This window comes from Silene latifolia, chromosome 1 (genome assembly GCF_048544455.1).
Source record: "Silene latifolia isolate original U9 population chromosome 1, ASM4854445v1, whole genome shotgun sequence".
Taxonomy (NCBI): Eukaryota; Viridiplantae; Streptophyta; class Magnoliopsida; order Caryophyllales; family Caryophyllaceae; genus Silene; species Silene latifolia.
In genome coordinates, this window is record NC_133526.1 from 98,261,213 (window position 1) to 98,279,589 (window position 18,377).

General features: G+C 34.9%; 1 long non-coding RNA gene across 1 annotated transcript in view; it reads right to left on the reverse strand.

Moving 5' to 3' along the window:
• LOC141598854 (uncharacterized) overlaps positions 1 to 13,798 on the reverse strand; it is a 37,281-nt gene extending 23,483 nt beyond the window's left edge. The window contains exons 1-2 of the long non-coding RNA XR_012523654.1: positions 13,667 to 13,798; positions 13,449 to 13,591 (exon numbers count right to left, since the gene is read on the reverse strand). This is a non-coding gene — a long non-coding RNA (uncharacterized LOC141598854). The remainder of the gene's footprint in view (positions 1 to 13,448; positions 13,592 to 13,666) is intronic.
• Between the last annotated feature and the right edge of the window lie 4,579 nt (positions 13,799 to 18,377).

Below are 18,377 nucleotides of genomic sequence, written 5' to 3' on the forward strand. Positions count from 1 at the left end.
TACATCCAAACGGGTTGTAGAGACAATTGAACCCCGTTAAAGTGAACATGGATTAACATTGTTTTGCCCATAGTTACTTGTATGAGGTGACGTCTCGAAGTGACTAGAGTGTGATGCGATTGATGGCAAGTTCAAATGCCATAGAGTCATGTGAGATGACTAGTCGATCACATAGGCGGATCAAGGAACTTTTTGTCGGGCCTAATGACCGCTTATAGAGTTCTCGCAAATTTATATAGCCTGGTCGTGGCGAGAGCTACTATAGTATTCAAATGAGTCGATTCTTTTGACTAAAGACTATTCACCTAAGATGGCACAGTTTGATTAACTTTGATTTGTGTTACTACGACCTTCGTAAATGGGGTCAAATGGGCATATTTTGGGTTATGATGGTCGTGGGCTAGTCGAAGGGAATAAGTGCGATAGGAATTGTCCACCCCTTGTCGGGGTTATAACAATATCTCAGGGCCACTCGAGGAGCAATGAACTGGAAATGCGTGGCCACGCTCGGAAGGTATCCAGAGTGGATAAATCCGGTCAATCAGTTATTCTCCAGATCGAGGAAACCACTCTCGATATGATCACTTGCAAGTACGACCTGAAAGACACCTTGCATTGAGTGGGAGATAGTAATATGACAAGAGAATTGGTGACGCACACTTGTCGAGGACAAGTGGGAGATTGTTGGGAAATGTGTCCTCAACAATAGTGCGATCATGTGATTTTAATATCATCATTAAATCTCATTCTAAAGAATACAATTGGGAAGTAATATTATTCTTACCGCCAACCGGTCAACATATATCGGTAATGATTGGCTGACTAGAGTTTGACATTACTGTCGTGTGACGGTGGTGATCAGTTGACCCCCTAGGTCATACCTAAAGGGCAATACACTTAATTGATTATTTAATTGATCGTATAATGTTGCGAGTTAATTAAATTACTTGAAAATTGACGGACGATTTTGGAAGTAAAATTTACGTATCATATTGAAATGTGATTAAATAAGATACGGTCTGAGTAATTGAATTGTATCATTACTCGGATGAAATAATTGTTTAATGTAACAATTAAATTGAATGAATTGTTATAAATACAATCAATTGTGATTTATAAATTGGTAAAATTTTTGGCACAAGTAATTATGAGATTACTAAGTCAATTTTTGTATGTGACGTATTTTATTAATACGTTGATTTTTAATATGATAAAAATTACATATCAAATATATGTGACATGTGACATGTAACATATAGACAATTGACAAAAATAATATGGACACCATAATATGTAAAGTGCCGAAATATTGGAGGTGCATTAGCTAGAATTGTGTTAATAAATCTTAATAGAAAACATAATGATGAAATAGCTAAGTAGCCATGCAACCCTATTCTCCTTGTGAAGACCAATATGGGCATGCATTGGCTCCCCAAAAAGCACCCCACCCACCGGTTTTCCTAGGGGCTTTTAGAGAGTTTTCTCTCTAATTTTTATTCATTCAATTCACATTTTTATTTTTCTAGAGTTAGAAAGATAATTTCCTCTCTACATTTTATGATAAATTAGAGAGATTATTTACTCCAAATCTCTTCTCCTCTACCCGGTTTTAGGAGCTAAAATACCAACTATTTTGGTTCAATTTTCATAAGATTAATATTATACTAGTATTCATAATAATAATTAGATTAAGTGAAAGCCTTGGGTATAAAGCATAGGGAGAGATCTTACACTTAGATCTTTGTTCTTCCATTGGAAAAGCTCAAGAACAAGAAGAGAAAGGTGATCTCTCTTGTGCCCTAATAGCCGAAATATACAATGTAAGGACATGATTTCTCCTCTATTTATATTATTGTTTGCATGCATAAAATCCGTTTTAATTTTATGACAAATTAGTTTAGCATATATGAGTATGTTATTTATGTATATGAATCTACATTTCCTTCATATATATGTATATATATATATATATATATATATATATATATATATATATATATATATATATAGGGTTAATTGATAATCACTACCAACTTTAACACTCTTTTTCATAATCACTACCAAGATAAAAAAAGTTTCAAAATCACTACCCTAAAATCATCTCCGATCTAAAAACACTACCAATTGTCCCTTTCCGTCAAATTTAAGAAAATAATGACCAATTTGCCCCTTACTTCTACAACTCTTCAACTCTTTTCTACTCCATTTCTTATTCCTCTTTTTCATTAATTGTATTACTTTGATACTGTACTCTCAATCTACCAAGATAATGACTTCTTTTCTATTCCCATTCTCACAAGCCGATCGAAACCGCCGTCCCGATTAAGCCGATAATACACCAAACGCGTCTGCACGTCTTATCTTCGCCGACGATCGTGATGTCCTCTTCTCCTCCCATATTTTTTCCTTTCTTTTCACCATAATGCCCCGGAGCTCCGTTTATGGTAATCGAAGGCGACAAAGAGAAGTGTAATGGTGGCGTGTAGGAATTTCTGGCGGTGCATAATGGTGGTCGGAGGCGCAAAGGAGGGAATAACAAATTGAGATAAAAAAAACCTAAAAAATCAATTGAATTAGGGGAAACATGGACGAAGTAGCGGGATCATGAGTACTAAGAGGAGTATAAGAAGGACGAATCAACGACGTCGCAGCTAATTCAATACTTGACGTAGGAGCACGAACACTCTTCTGTATGCTTCTTAAATAAGATCGCCTGATTTCTGGATGCCATTAATGCGGTTTTCAGAACTACATTACCAATATCATTTTGTCAATTCGAGGTAGTATTGTAGTAATACCGCATTGGTTGATCTGGAGGAATGGATTGATACATATGGTTTTTGGAAGGTGAGACAACAATGGCGGCAATGTTAAGGTTGAAGATTATCAGAAAGAGTGAGATTGTCCTGCCCCGCGTAATGGTGAAGTCTAGTGGTTAAATCCGAGTCTTCAAAAACGAGTTTGTGTTATGGCTCGATTATAAAACCTTGTGAGATGATGTATGGTTGATTTGTTGGCTTGTTGCTGGTCGGGAATAGCAAATTGAGATAAAAAAAAGAGGAATGAAGGGAAAGTTATGGAAGCTTTAATTAAGAAGGGGAGGGGTAGAATGGGAATACAAAAGAAGATTTTGGGCTGGAAATTTGAAAAACACGAGTTTATTGAGATTTTTCGGCTATTTGGTAGTGTTTTTAGATCGGAGATGATTTTAGGGTAGTGATTTTGAAACTTTTTTTTATCTTGGTAGTGATTATGAAAAAGAGGGTTAAAGTTGGTAGTGATTATCAATTAACCCATATATATATATATATATGTATATATATATATATTACATATATATATATATGTACATATATATATATATGTACATATATATATATGTACATATATATATATATATGTACATATATATATATATGTATATATATATATATATATATATATATATATATATATATATATATAGCAAGGTTCAAATGAGTCCCTAACTTTTTTTGAGTCCATGAGTCCTTCTCTTAGCCACACAGACTTGAAGTTACACGGGATTGTCTTGAAGTTACACGGGATTGTCTTGAAGTTACAGAAGATACACATGAACAGTTAAGAAGTTACAGAAGGTACATATGAACAGTTAAAGTTACACATTTTCAGAATTGAAGTTACATGGCCATTTGGAGTTATACAATATGTTTTTGAATATGTTAATTTGAATTTATACAATTTTTAAAGAAGTTTATAAAATTTTTATCCAATTTTATGTAACTTTAGTTACTTAAGGGTGTAACTTTATTTTAATAAAGACAATAATTTGAATTTTGGAGTTATATAATGTGTTTTTTTAATATTAATTTAAATTTTGGCAATTTTAGGATAAGTTTATAAAACTTTAGTCCAATTTTATGTAATTTTAGTCATTTACGAGTGTAACTTTAATCCTTAAGGATGTAACTTTAGTCTAATTTTATGCAACTTTAGTCTTTGACGGATGTAACTTTAACCCTTGACGTTGTAACTTTAATCCTTAATAGTGTAACTTTAGTTGTTAATCATATTTAACTACCCCCTAATGTCCTCCGACCACCATGTCAGCCCCCGACCACCATACATCACCACCGGCACAACCATATCAGTCCCCCCCGGAACACCACGAGCCTCCATCTCCATTCACCACCGTCAGGCAAACCCAGACAACCACAACTACCACCAACCGCCATTACCTCCACCCAAGACCCACTACCTAGTTTTTTTATATCAAAATATTGTAGATCTAGCCTGGAATCGTCCCCACAACATCCCCCCTTTCATCCTTCACTCACCACACTACCACCATCGACCTCCTCCAAACGACAACACCAACAAATACTACATCCACCAACAACTAGTAGCCACGACATCATCGCCACCATCGGCAACTAGGCACGACCACCACATCACCACCATTCTCCACATGAGATCTGAAAAAAGTACAACAAATAGATCTGAAAAAAAAAAAGAGAACGGCGGTGGCGGCGTGGGCAGTGGTTGCGGCATGTGGTATATTTAAAAAAGGACAAGAGGAATGGTAAAGGCGAAATGGAGGAAAATAAAGGCCGGCGGGAGGAGGAAGGAGGTGGTGCGTGGTTTTTTTATGGGTGGCGGTGATGGTTTTTTGTGTAGATCTAGGTTTTAGTTTAGGTGTTTGGTCGGAGTTTGGTGGTGGAGGTGGTGATGTTGTGAAGCTCGGGTGGTGCGGTGGAGGTGGTGTGGTAGGCAGGGGAGGGAGAGAGGGTGTGTGGGTGTGTGGGAAGGTGTTGTGGACGTCGTGCGGTGGTGCGGTGGTGCGGTGACAGGATGATGGGGCGGTAGGGGAAATTTTTTGAGAGAGTAGGGGGAAGTGTGTTTTAAGAGAGGGAGGAGTGAGAGAGAGGGAGGCTGAGAATGAGACAAAGGGGTGAGTTTTTTCTTTTTAAAGGCTCATTCTAGTCCACATCTTCTATTCTAATCTTAGCCTTTCATTCACTTACTAGGATCTAATCTCAGCCCTTTATTTCCGTCATCCAAGGGCTTGGATGAGGACTTATGGACTTCAAGTATGTAAGAGGACTCTATTGATCCTAATACTGTATATATATATATATATATATATATATATATATATATATATATATATATATATATATATGAATTAGGATCACATGAGTCTACCCTATCTCTTTGAGTCCGTGAGTCCAAATAAACAATATCACAAGTTATACTAAACGATCACGCGTCATATTAAACAATATCACTCTTCTTTGAACCGTTCGTCATCCGTTATTAACTTCTTTTCTCATACTTTTTCTTACACCCATCAGTGCTAGGGTCGGAGCTCCAACAAATACCATCCTCACGCACTTTCCCGCCGGTGAGTCGATTTTGGCGGCGTGTTCGTCGGAGTTATTGCATATTACTTCTTTTATATTTTTTCCTCTCTTGTTCTCTTTATATTTGCCTATTTCCTTCATCGCCGGCGATGAGACCCCTAATTTAACAGCGGCGGCGTTGTTCTTTGATGGAGGTTAATGGAAGAAGGATCGTTGATTGTATGTTAGTGAGGGGTGGTAGCGATGGTCGTGAGACGGACTTGTGCGCCGTGGTGGTGGTTGTTGTGGAGGTGAACGTGTGGTGGTGGGTCGTGGGTAGTGGTTGTTGGGGAGGTGAAGGGGTGGTGGTGGGCCGTGGGTTGTTGCCGTCGACGATTAGTGTCACTGACTATAGTTTTAAGCCTTCTCTTTACTGTTTTCGTTGTATATTTTGCGTGATATTGTTCAGTATAAGCAGTGATATTGTTTCGTGTAGTGTTTGATATTCTTGTGTATACACTGTGATACATAAGTGGACTCACGAGACTCAAATATTTAGGTGGACTCACCGGATCTTGCATATATATATATATATATATATATATATATATATATATATATATATATATATATATATATATATATATATATATATATAGAGAGAGAGAGAGATAGAGTTAGGTTCTTGTGAGTTTTGTTTCTTATGGTGAGTCGTGAGTTTGTGCTTGAAAATCTCAGCCACTAGATTATATTAGAGATGAATGACCAAGATCTAATATTACCTGTCACATAAAATCACTGTCATTTACTTATTTTCTATTTTTTCTAGTGCTACTCTTTTTTTTTTTTACTTTAATTTTTTTTCTCCTTTTTTTTACCTCGTATTATTATGCTTTTTTTTTACAACTTTGATTTTTTTTTTCCTCTTATGTTTTTCTCTAATTTTCTCATTATGTTACATTTTTTTTTTCTTTTTGTACCAGATTTTTTTTACTTGAAATGTTTTTACTCTTATTTTTTTTACCTCGTGTTATTATGCTGTTATTGTACTTTTTTTATACTGATTTTTTTTACGACTTTGATTTTTTTTTTCTCTTTTTTTTTACCACATGTTATTGTGCTTATTGTTATTCCGCTGTTATTGTGATGTTATTCTGCTGTCACTTTGAATTTTTTTACGACTTTGATTTTTTTTTTTTTACCACGTGTTATTCTCATTTTATTCTCTTTTTATTCTAACATTTATTGTGATGTTATTCCGGTGTCACTTTGATTTTTTTACTACTTTGATTTTTTTTACTACTTTGATTTTTTTACTCTTATTTTTACCGCATGTTATTGTGCTGTTATTCTGGTGTTATTGTGATGTTATTCCGGTGCAACTTTGATTTTTTTACGACTTTGATGTTTTTTACCACGTGTTATTGTGCTGTTATTGTGATGTTATTGTGATGTTATTCCGGTGCCACATTGATTTTTTTTACGACTTTGATTTTTTTTTTCTTTTTTTTACCACGTGTTATTGTGTTGTTATTCTATTGTTATTGTGCTGTTAAACCTGAATGTTACATGGTACCATGGCAGCATCTCACTCAAGCAGAGAACTAGCCTCGATGCGGCGGCGAACTTGAAACCAATTCACTCCAATCAGCGCAGCAACCAAGCACCACCTAGTTCTCACCAATTCGTCCGTCCTTCTTCTCCACTAAATAGACTGCAACCACCACCTTGGTCATTGTCACCTCCGAGGCGACCGTTTTGTTCCCACTTCAGAGTCGTCGATGTTAAGACTGAATCAATTCGTCCGTCCTTCTTCTTCATATACGTATGTTTGAATTGAGCATCATCATCGACAAAAACATCATAAACAGGGTCAAAGCCTAAGAAAAAATCCAATATAAACTAAAATATCATCATTTGGCATCTCGCACACCTCCATTATCACCATTCACCATCCATTATCAAGCTCACCACACAAACCACCACTAATTCGATCAGCAACCGTTCATTCCGCACCTCCTATGCTCCACCACATCAATTAATGCGACCATCATCATCACAGAGCCAAATTAACAAAACTCGGCTGAGACGAAGTCAACTCAAATGACGACTTCGTTTCAATAATCGCCGAATTCGATACCGACTGCAAATTTTTCACACTCTTCTTATTTTCCCTAGATTAACAAAAAGTATAATCAAAACCAGCGATCTTAATGCCACAAGATTTCATTGGCTAATAAAATTACATGCAAGACGATAGAAAAATGTGAAGATGAAAAGGAGAGAAATCACATAAGAGAACTTAACAAAACAACAAATTTAATGGCGAGAAGATCCTAGGAGGTCTACGATAGCTTTCTCATCAACATCACTAGTTATTCCATTTATTTTTTTTATCTAAATACCTTGGCTGAAACTTTATTACTATTTTGCACAAACTTTAGGCTAAATCTCTAGAATTTTGAGGAATATTTACTGTGATTCCTTAGAACAATTAGGATGAAAAATGGATATAAATTCGAAGACAAATAGGCGAGATTTCATTGGAACGAACTATTTCATCATTTAATTCTAAACTTTTAGGACAATTAAATTGTCGTTGCTGCAAATTAAATTGCAATTATAGGGTTTAATTGTATGATTTGGGGATTTTTTTTGGGTTTAGAGAGAGTAGTGTACTTGGGTAGCTTTGAATCTTTAATTGTGGATTTGTTTCGTCAAGATGTCAGTGGAGTAATTTTTTGTTTTTCTATTACTATATTAGATTCAATCTCAGCCATCTATTTTCTTTTATCTAATGGTTGAGATTTTCCAAACTCACAACTCACCGTAAGAACCAAACTCATGAGATCCCGCCTATATATATATATATATATATATATATATATATATATATATATATATATATATATATATATATATATATATATATATATATATAGATAGATAGATAGAGAGAGAGAGAGAGAGAGAGAGAGAGAGAGAGAGAGAGAGAGAGAGAGAGAGGATCATGTAAGTTCACCTTTTTTTGGTTGAGTTCATAAGTTCTAATCTAAGCCGTTGGATGGGAAAAAGGAAGGGCTGAGATTAGATCAAAATGAAGGAATGAAGGGTTGAGATTAGATTAAAATATGTGGCTGAGAATGAATTGAATATAAACCCTAATTCCTCTCATTTTTTCTCATTTCACTCCTCTCACAACACACCAACCCTAATTTCTCTCTTCCTCTTCTCTCTCTAAACAAACCCTAAATCAACCACCACCACCACCTCTTCTTCTCCTGTCGCCCACACCGCATCACCACCGCCGCCACCATCCTTTTTTTTTTTCAGATCTGAAAAAACCCATCCCTTGCCGCCTCCCTCGTCCGCCCCTGCCGCACCATGCCACACCTCTGCTGCACCTCCTTTCCTCCACCGCCCTCCTTTCTACCACCTCTGCCGCGCCTCCTTTCCTCCACCTCCTTTCCTCTGCCGCACCACGCCACACCTTCCTTCTATGCTGCCTCTGTCCCCTTCTCCTTTCTCATTTTTTTTTTCCAGATCTAAGAGTTTGGTGTTGTTTTTGGTTGTTGCATTTTGGTGGTAGTGGTGGATGTGGGAAATGCGGTCGGTGGGTCTGCCGCCTCCCTTTTTTTTTTTTTAAATCGGATCTGAGAAAATTAGTGGTTGGGGTTGGTTGTTGCGGTATGTGGGAGATGCGGCTGGTGGTGCGCGGTGGGTCTGCCGCCTTCCTCTCCTTCTCTCTCTCTCTCTCTCTTTTTTTGTTTATTTCAGTTCTGAGATAATAAGTGGTTAGTATTGGTTGTCGTGTTTTTTTGGTAGTGGTGGGACCGTGGTGGTGGTGCAGTCGTAGTTGGGGTAGGAGGTGGTTGATAAAAGTAAGTTTTATTAGTATAAAGTTTCAATTCCGGAGACTAAAGTTACAAATTCAAGGACTAGAGTTACACTCGTAGGCCAATAAAATTACATCTCTATTGACTAAACTTTTCACCTCCAGACTAAAGTTACAATCTTGAAAAACTAAAGTTACGACTCCAACGACTACAGTTACACTTGAAAGGGGTAAAGTTACACTGGTAAAAGTATATAAATTCAAATTTATGCATAGAAACCATCATACGACTAAAGTTACAATTAAAACGACTAAAGTTACACTTATAAGGCAGTGAAGTTACACTCCTAAAATTACATAAATTCAAATTTATTTATTTAAAATTACATTTTTATACCATAAATTAAAATTTTTGTAAAAAAAAAAGGCTTGAAAAGGTTGAAGTTACACTATAAAAGTTAAAGTTACACTCAAAAGTCATTAAATGATTAAAGTTACACTCATAATGCAGTAGAGTTACACTCAAAAAATGTGTGGCTGCGAATAGGACTTAGGGACTCAACCAAAATGAAGGACTTACCTGAACCTATCTCTCTCTCTCTCTCTCTCTCTCTCTCTCTCTCTCTCTCTCTCTCTATATATATATATATATATATATATATATATATATATATATATATATATATATATATATATATATATATATATATATATATATATATATATATATATATCATTTTTTCCCACTAAATAATGCAGGAACTTAAATTCATGTGAATTGCAAAATGGGTATGTTGTTTGGTTACCCCAATTCACATGAATTGGAAGTTCCCATGAATTCCAATTTCTCCACAATGGAGGAAGTTGCTTACCTAGGCCCCCCTAGGTAAGTTAGAATGCCTACATGAATTTTATACCGAAGGTTCAGAACCTTTATACCAAAGGTTGAGAACTTTTATACCGAAGGTTCAGAACCTTTATACCAAAGGTTGAGAACATTTGGTATAAATGTTCACATGAAAGCCATGTAAGTTTAGTTTTATATCTTGATGTATATATTTTTTTTATTGAAACTAATTGAACAACATTGTACTCAAAATATTGCTTTGCAATACAGGAATTCTAACTTCTTAAAATGCATATTGAAGCGTGTAAGTAATAGACATTACTTTATTTATTATCTCAGCTCAAAACTTCACATTCATCTCTTATACATTTATATCATTTTATTATCTCAACTCAAAACTGCTTAAAATGCATACTGCTGTATACATCAAAGAACTATCAACCTTGTCTCGATCGCCAACTTCTGTCAAAATATATCAGTACTTCTGATAACTGTGAGACTACCATTACAGAGCACTTATTAAGTTTTGTGGCTTCAAGTCGAATATTCCAGCAGTGAAGTGATATGATAAGTACAATGATTACATGTAGGGATGGCAATGGGTAGGGTCTGGATAAGGTCCACCCAAATCCGGACCCGAGATTTTCCATTTGGACCCGTACCTGACCCAGACCCGCAAGGGTCTAAAATTTGAGGACCCATACCCGGACCCTATGGGTAAGGGTAGGGTCTGGGTCTACCCGCGGGTCTGAGTTTTAGCCACTTAAATAGCAGAATTAACAGTTATGGAGTCTATAATATTAAAAAAAATAAAATTCATACTACTTTAACATTATGAGTTTATTAATCTCTATTGTACACTACCAAATCCAATATACATACCAAAGAGATTAAGAAAGACAAAGAAGACCTAAATTAATTTTACCTCCATATACATGTGAAAGAATCAAACTCGGAACCACTGTTGTCAGGATCGGGATTCTACTTTGGATCGATGGGGAGAGTAGGATCGAATCGGTAGAATCGGATCATAGAATCGCAAGATTCTACAAACTCACTACATATAATTTTTTATTTGGTAAAAACATATAATTGAAAATCAAAACACTTATTTATTAATATTTATTCATCAAATATTGGTAATTAATGATTTTAGTATCATTGTATGAACAACTTACACGAAATTTGAGTTTTACGGTGTCATTATATATAAATATATATTAATTTTTTTTATTATAGAATCGGATCGTAGGATCGTAAAATCGTAGGATCGTATTATGATCCCATCTCTAGAAATTTTCAAATTAATAGGATCGAAAGATTCTACAACTATGATAAAATCGTAGGATCCAGGATCGGTCGAGCATTTTTGGATCGTAAAATCGTTGGATCGAATCGCGATTCTGACAACAATGCTCGGAACCCTAAAATCAATACCGTACTTGATAGCCGTCTCCATCTGACCGTCACTGGTTGCCGTTAATAGTGGTTGCCGGTCGCCGTCTATTAGAGAGATGGTTGCCAGTGGCGTATCAGTGCTGTGGTGGTGGTTTCCCTGTGTCAGTGGTGGAGTGGTGGTATTGTCAGAAGAGTTTGGTTGGGTTTTATCACTTTTGGGATGAGGGAAGAGGAAGAAACTTTAGTTGCTTTGGTTTCTACGGTCTGTCAGTATGAATTCAGAGAAGTTGTGATTTTTTTTTTTTAATAAAGGGTCTAAGGGTCGGGTATGGGTCTCATAACTTAGACCCGGACCCGGACCCGAAATATTTTCTTAAGACCCATACCCGGCCAATACCCATTGGATCTGAAAAAATGAGACCAATATCTGACCCATTAGGATCCGACCCTCAGGGTCTGGGTCGGGTCCCCGACCCACTGCCATCCCTAATTACATGTGCGGTGCTCACCATTGTTTGCACATGTTAAGAACCAATAGTGTGTTTGCATGTAAAGCATGCAAGTATACTATGAACCACGTTAATTTTGATACAACTTAAAATAAATATAATCAAACCAAAATGTTAAGAATAGTATTGTCAAACTCAGTTGAGTGAATTACATACTCTGTAATATAACCTGGTAACTGTATCATTTTACATCTACTATTTTGACTCCATAGTTTTTTAGTACCTTTAGTACAAAGGTTATGAACCTATGGTATATAAATTCTAAACTTTTAGTACAGAGATTCTGAACATGAGGTTCTCATAAAAAGAGGATTCTCATAGGATCTCAACCATATATATATATATATATATATATATATATATATATATATATATATATATATATATATATATATATATATATATATATATGGTTGTATATCCTTCATTTTGGTTGAGTCCCTAAGTCCTATTCTCAGCCACACATTTTTTAAGGGTAACTCTACTGCATTATGAGTGTAACTTTATTCATTTAATGACTTTTTAGTGTAACTTTAACTTTTGGAGTGTAACTTTAACCTTTTCAGGCCATTTTATTTAAAAATTTTTTTATTTATGTTATAAAAATGTAATTTTAAATAAATAAATTTGAATTTATCTAATTTTAGGAGTGTAACTTTACTGCCCTACAAGTGTAACTTTAGTTGTTTTGGGTGTAACTTTAGTCGTATTATGATTTTTATACATAAATTTGAATTACTTTTACGAGTGTAACTTTACCCCTTTCAAGTGTAACTTTAGTCGTTGGAGCCGTAACTTTAGTTATATAGTGGTTTGTATGTAGAAACTTGAATTAATATACATTATTATTGTAACTTTAGTCCTTTCAAGTGTAACTTTTGTCCTTCAAGAATGTAACTTTAGCTAGGGGGTGGAAGTTTAGTCAATATAGGTGTAATTTTATCGTGTTACGAGTGTAACTCCAGTCCATATAAGCGTAACTTTAGTCATTTAGCGTTGTAAATTTAATGAATAACGACCACTAGCACCCAACCCGTCGTGAAACCACCTGTGACCGCCACCACCAACCGTAAATTAAAAAAATAAAAAAACAGATCCACAACCGCCTCCACGACACCAACACTAAGAACAACCCCGCCCCCGTCGCCACCAACCACCACCGTAAACCGTAAAATCTCACCAAAAAAACCCTCTGACCCTTGACTTCCCTTCACCACCCGCCATAACACCACCACCACAGCCGAAAAAGTAAGACAGATTGACCAATATTGTAAAATTATCATATCGTTATGTATATCGTATGAATAATATTCATCTTTAGGTTGATAGTCATAAAAACTTTTATAAGCCAACATCTTAATTAGTTAAGTTTATTGATCCTTAAAAGTTAATTACGAACAAATTCTACAATTGTTCACTTATTTGACATCGAATCATGCCAGGCGTCACAATCGTTTGCAATCAAAGCCTTATGAACACATAAACCTTAAAAATCGAAATTGAAAAGGCGAAAAAATATTGAAGTGAAGAAAATGCACCTTACATGTCGGAGTATGAAGAGGATATTAATCATATATCAGAGTATCACAACCGCGACAGACGAGGATCTTTATAAGTTCGACTCTGAAGATTAATTATACTTCGCAAATCATATTTTAATTGATCACCTCGAACAGATCGACTAAAGCAAAAATACAAATGAATCATAAACCTAAAAAAATTATAGCATAATTACATATAAGCATATGAAACTAACCATTTAAATCTTGAATTGGTGAAATATGACCCAGAGTTGAAGATCAATAAGAGCAATAATGATCCAAAGCTGAAGTAGGACAAAAATTTGGGGGAAATTTGGAGCATTTGACTGAAGAGAGACGTTAGAGAGATAAATGGAAGAAGAGAAAATGAACAAAAAAAAAAAAGATGAGATGGAGTTGTATATGTTAGAACCAAAATGACGGGAATACCCTTAATGACAAGCGCGATATGATGACCATTGGATCTCTTAGATCTGACGGCCTACATTGATCCTCAATCCTCAAATATATGAGCTATACTTATATGATCCTATATATATATATATATATATATATATATATATATATATATATATATATAATTATATTATTATATTATTATATTATTATAATTTTATTTACAGGTAAACTCTTAAACATCATTATATATAGTTGTTTAAATACCAAAAAATGGTTATAGATATGTTTGACACATAGCGCATACAGACACAATTAAAACATTTGAATAAGTTGAGTTTAAACTTTATATGTTTGATACATAAATATCACACGTTATAAATAAAAATTTAAAAATTAGATAAAATTATATTCACATTATTTTGAACAAATATTAATTGATTTGAAACATTAACGTATCGTAAAATGATATAATGTGAGAACTTAATGTTGATTGATGCATTATTCGAATAAATTTTATTTTAATTAATATGATATTTGATCAGTCACAAATTTATTTATAAAACGTTGATCATGCATAATTAGTTATCACTTTGTAGTTTTAATTAAAATTGTATGTATTTTATTTTAATGTATTGAAGTTAACCTAAGAAAATTAGATTTGAGAAAAAATATTTTATTTTTATTTATAAGTAAAAATATTAAAGGTCATATATAAATTATATTATCTTTCTTCAATTATAATAATATAATTTTAAAACAGGCCGCACGAAGTGCGGGATACTACCTAGTGCTTGCGGTATATTATAATAATTTATTATATATATATATATATATATATATATATATATAAATGAGATCTAATGAGTCCACCTACAATCCTTAAGTCCATAAGTCCGCATCCAAGCCATTGGATGAGGAAGATGGAGGGCTAAGGTTACATTTACACTCATGGTCATTAGTATTTTAATCATCTTTCTCATAATCACACCATTAATTACTAATTCAACCTAATTAACCACTAATCTAGTATATATAGTTTCCCCTCACCCATTTCTCTCTCATCCCACACAATTTCATTTCATTTCTTCTTTCTAAAATCCCAAAAAAAAATCCTCCAAAAAAAAAAAACACAAATAAATCCAAAAAAAATCCCAATAAATCTACCCTCCCTCTCTTCCACCACCCGACCACCCTCCACTTCAATGCCACCCGACACCACCACCACCCGACCACCCTCCTTTCTTTCCTCCACTACTGCGTCGCCACCACCACCACTCCACCATCACCCCGACACCGTCCCCCACCTTCCCCACTTGCCACCACGAAACCAATTCTCTCACACAACCATGCCACCCACCCAAATCCCCCCACTCACCCCAAATCAGCCGGCACAACCACCATATCTCACCAACCACCACCAAAATCAGATCTATATCACCATCTTCCTCCTTTTCCGTCACCCACAACCGCCACCAAAATCAGATCTACGTTTTCACCTTGGTCCTTCCTCCTTTTCCGTCACCCACAATCACCACCAAAAAACTGACCCTTGCCGCCCTCCTTTTCCGTCACCCACAACCACCAGAGCACGCCTCCTCCTCTGCCGCGGCTTTAGGGAGTGGTGGTGGATGTGGTCGTTTTGGTATTGTCGGTGTCGTGTTCAGATTTGTTTTAGCTTTTTTTTTTCTTTTTTTTTTAAGTTTCTGATTTTAATTTTAATTTTTTATAAAAAAGGGGGGATGGTTATTGATGTGACCATTATTTGAGCATATTTAGTTCTCGAATTAGCCTTGTTCCCATACTTTTTAGTGCATATTTGGGTCATTTATTGTCTTTAGTCCTTTGTTTTGCATATTCTTTGAGGTTTTGTTCCCTTGGTAGGAAATGAGTGCAAACCTTGCATTTTCATGGCAAAATAGAGCTAAATTGATTGAATTCAATGACCAAGTATCAAAGAGAAGACAAGACTAGAAGGCCTTTGTACATATTATAGTAGTTGGGAAATGATGAGAAAAGATCCTTGCATCTCCGACAAGATCCCCGAGGATTGTTGGAAGAAAGAGGAAGAAAAGAAGAAAGGAAGAAGCTGACTCAGAATCCAAGCGGATTGCCCTTTGGACGCCCGTCCAAGACCAGGAATACGAGTGTCTTCTTCAGTGGGACGCTCGTCCAAAAGCACCACAATCCGCCCGTCCAGCCAATGAATTCGCTCGTCCAACAGCCAGAGAATCCGCTCGTCCCGTGCCTTGGACGCCCGGATTGTGTTACAGCCATTCCGTTTTCTCCTTGTTCTATGAAGGATGCGCATATCTCGGAAAGACCGGCAAAAAGGAGACTCGCATATCTTTTGAGTACAACGATTCCTCAAGGACTTAATCGTCATTTAAGCCCTTAGTAAACCCTAATTTGTGTACCTAATCCCCACTATAAATACCCCATTAGTCTAATTAGATAATCATGTTCTCTTTATCAATCTTTAGTGTAGTTTATATCAATCTAATCTCTCTTTAATCTTGTAATCAACTTTGAATCAAGTCTTAATACAAATCTCATTTCCTCAATCTCTCTTTTGTTCATCTTTTATTTTGGGTAATTGAAGATTATTTGGGTTATTATTGGGAGATTGACAACCTTCCAATCAATCATCAAGTACTTCTATTATTCTTTGATTTATTATTGGAATCATTAGTAGGTATAATTCTCTTAATCCCTTTTTAATTATTGTTAATCATCTTCATTTATTCATCATGTCTTGCTTTGTTAATGTGATTGACAACCTTGTTAACATCCTAAACTTGATAATGAGTGAGTAGTTTCCTTAACTAGGGTTAATGGGTATTTAGGGGAAACCAACATGAGGAATGATTCATGCTTAATTTAATATGTTTTCATAGTTTATTTGCTTGCTTGTTGTGATCTCAACTTATGCACATGTTATGTTTGATGAAATGCGAGCCTATGAATTCTTGCATTTTTTTTTACCCATCACTTACCTTTTCAATGAGACTTGTAAGACATAAACCAACTCGAGTCTCATTAGACCATGCATATCGTTGAGTAGGGAAGATTAAGTCGACTTGTAGGTGTTGTACAATCTAATCGATTCGACTCCGGGACCCAAACTTTCCTAGGATTGTAAGATATAAACCAACTCGATCCATCACAACAACAATTGCTTGCTTATTATTTGAGAATATGTTTGCATGATCAATTCCCATGAATCCCCTATGACCCCATGACACCCTAGTGCCTTTTATCAATTGTTTACATCCCTTTTTAATCATCTTGCTTGTTTACTTTTATTGCTATTTAGTTTAGTGATCTTCTATTCCAACCCCAAATTGTGACACCCCTAGACACCGCTACTTACAATTGAAAATCTTACTTCAATACCCGTCCCTTGGGATCCGACCTTTACTTGCCCCTTTACTAATAGTAGAGTTGTTTGTGAACATATAAATATTGTTTTGGTCTAGGTACTCCTAACGACAAGTGCCGAAAACTAAACCTCCTAAGTGAGTACGACCAGTTATGTGTTCAGATTTGATTTAGTTGGTGGCTCGTGTCAGTATATATTCATTTTTTTTTTTAGATTTTGTATTTAAATTTCGTCTTGTTATTGTTGTGGTTTCAGATCTGTTTTTTTTTTGTTCTTTTACAATTACACTCGTATTTCTTTAAATTTACACTTGTATTTCCTCACATTTACACTCGTCTTTTTTTTTTTCTAGATCTATAATGTTACACTGTGGTGGTTTCAAATCTGGTTTTTTTTTTTTTTTTTTTTTTTTTTTTTTTTTTTTGTGTTCTTTCACATTTACACTCGTATTTCTTTAAATTTACACTTGTATTTCCTCACATTTACACTCGTATTTCCTTAAAGTTAACTAGTTTTATATTTTTTTCAAATCTCTTTTTGTATTATATTTTTTTTAAACTTGTTTAAATTCATCTTGCTATATATATTTTTTTAAGATTTACACTCATATTTCATCAGAGTTACACTCGTATTTCCTCATAGTTACACTTGTATTCTACTTTTTTTGGTTTCAGATCTAGTTTTTTGGCTTTATTTTTCGGGTTTTTTTTTATAAAAGGTCTACCTTTTTATGAGGGTGGGTTGGTGGTGGAGGACGGTGGCTGAGTTTGTCGGTGGTCGGACTACAATTACATCATAAAGGACCAAAGTTACACTCGTAAAGGAGCAAAGTTACACTTGTAAAACATTAAATTTACATTCGTAAAACTTCAAATTTACACTCGTAGACCTTCAAATTTATACTTAAAATACTACATTTACACTCATAAAGCATCAAATTTACAGTCGTAGCATATTAAGATTATATAAATTTCAATTTTTATATAGAAAATTACCTAAAAAAAACCAAATTTACACTCTTAAAATATTACATTTACACTCGTAAAACATCAAAGTTACACTCGTAAAATGTTAAAATTATATAAATTCAAATTTTCTCTCATAAAAAAATCAAAATTACACACATAAAACATCAAAGTTACCCTTGT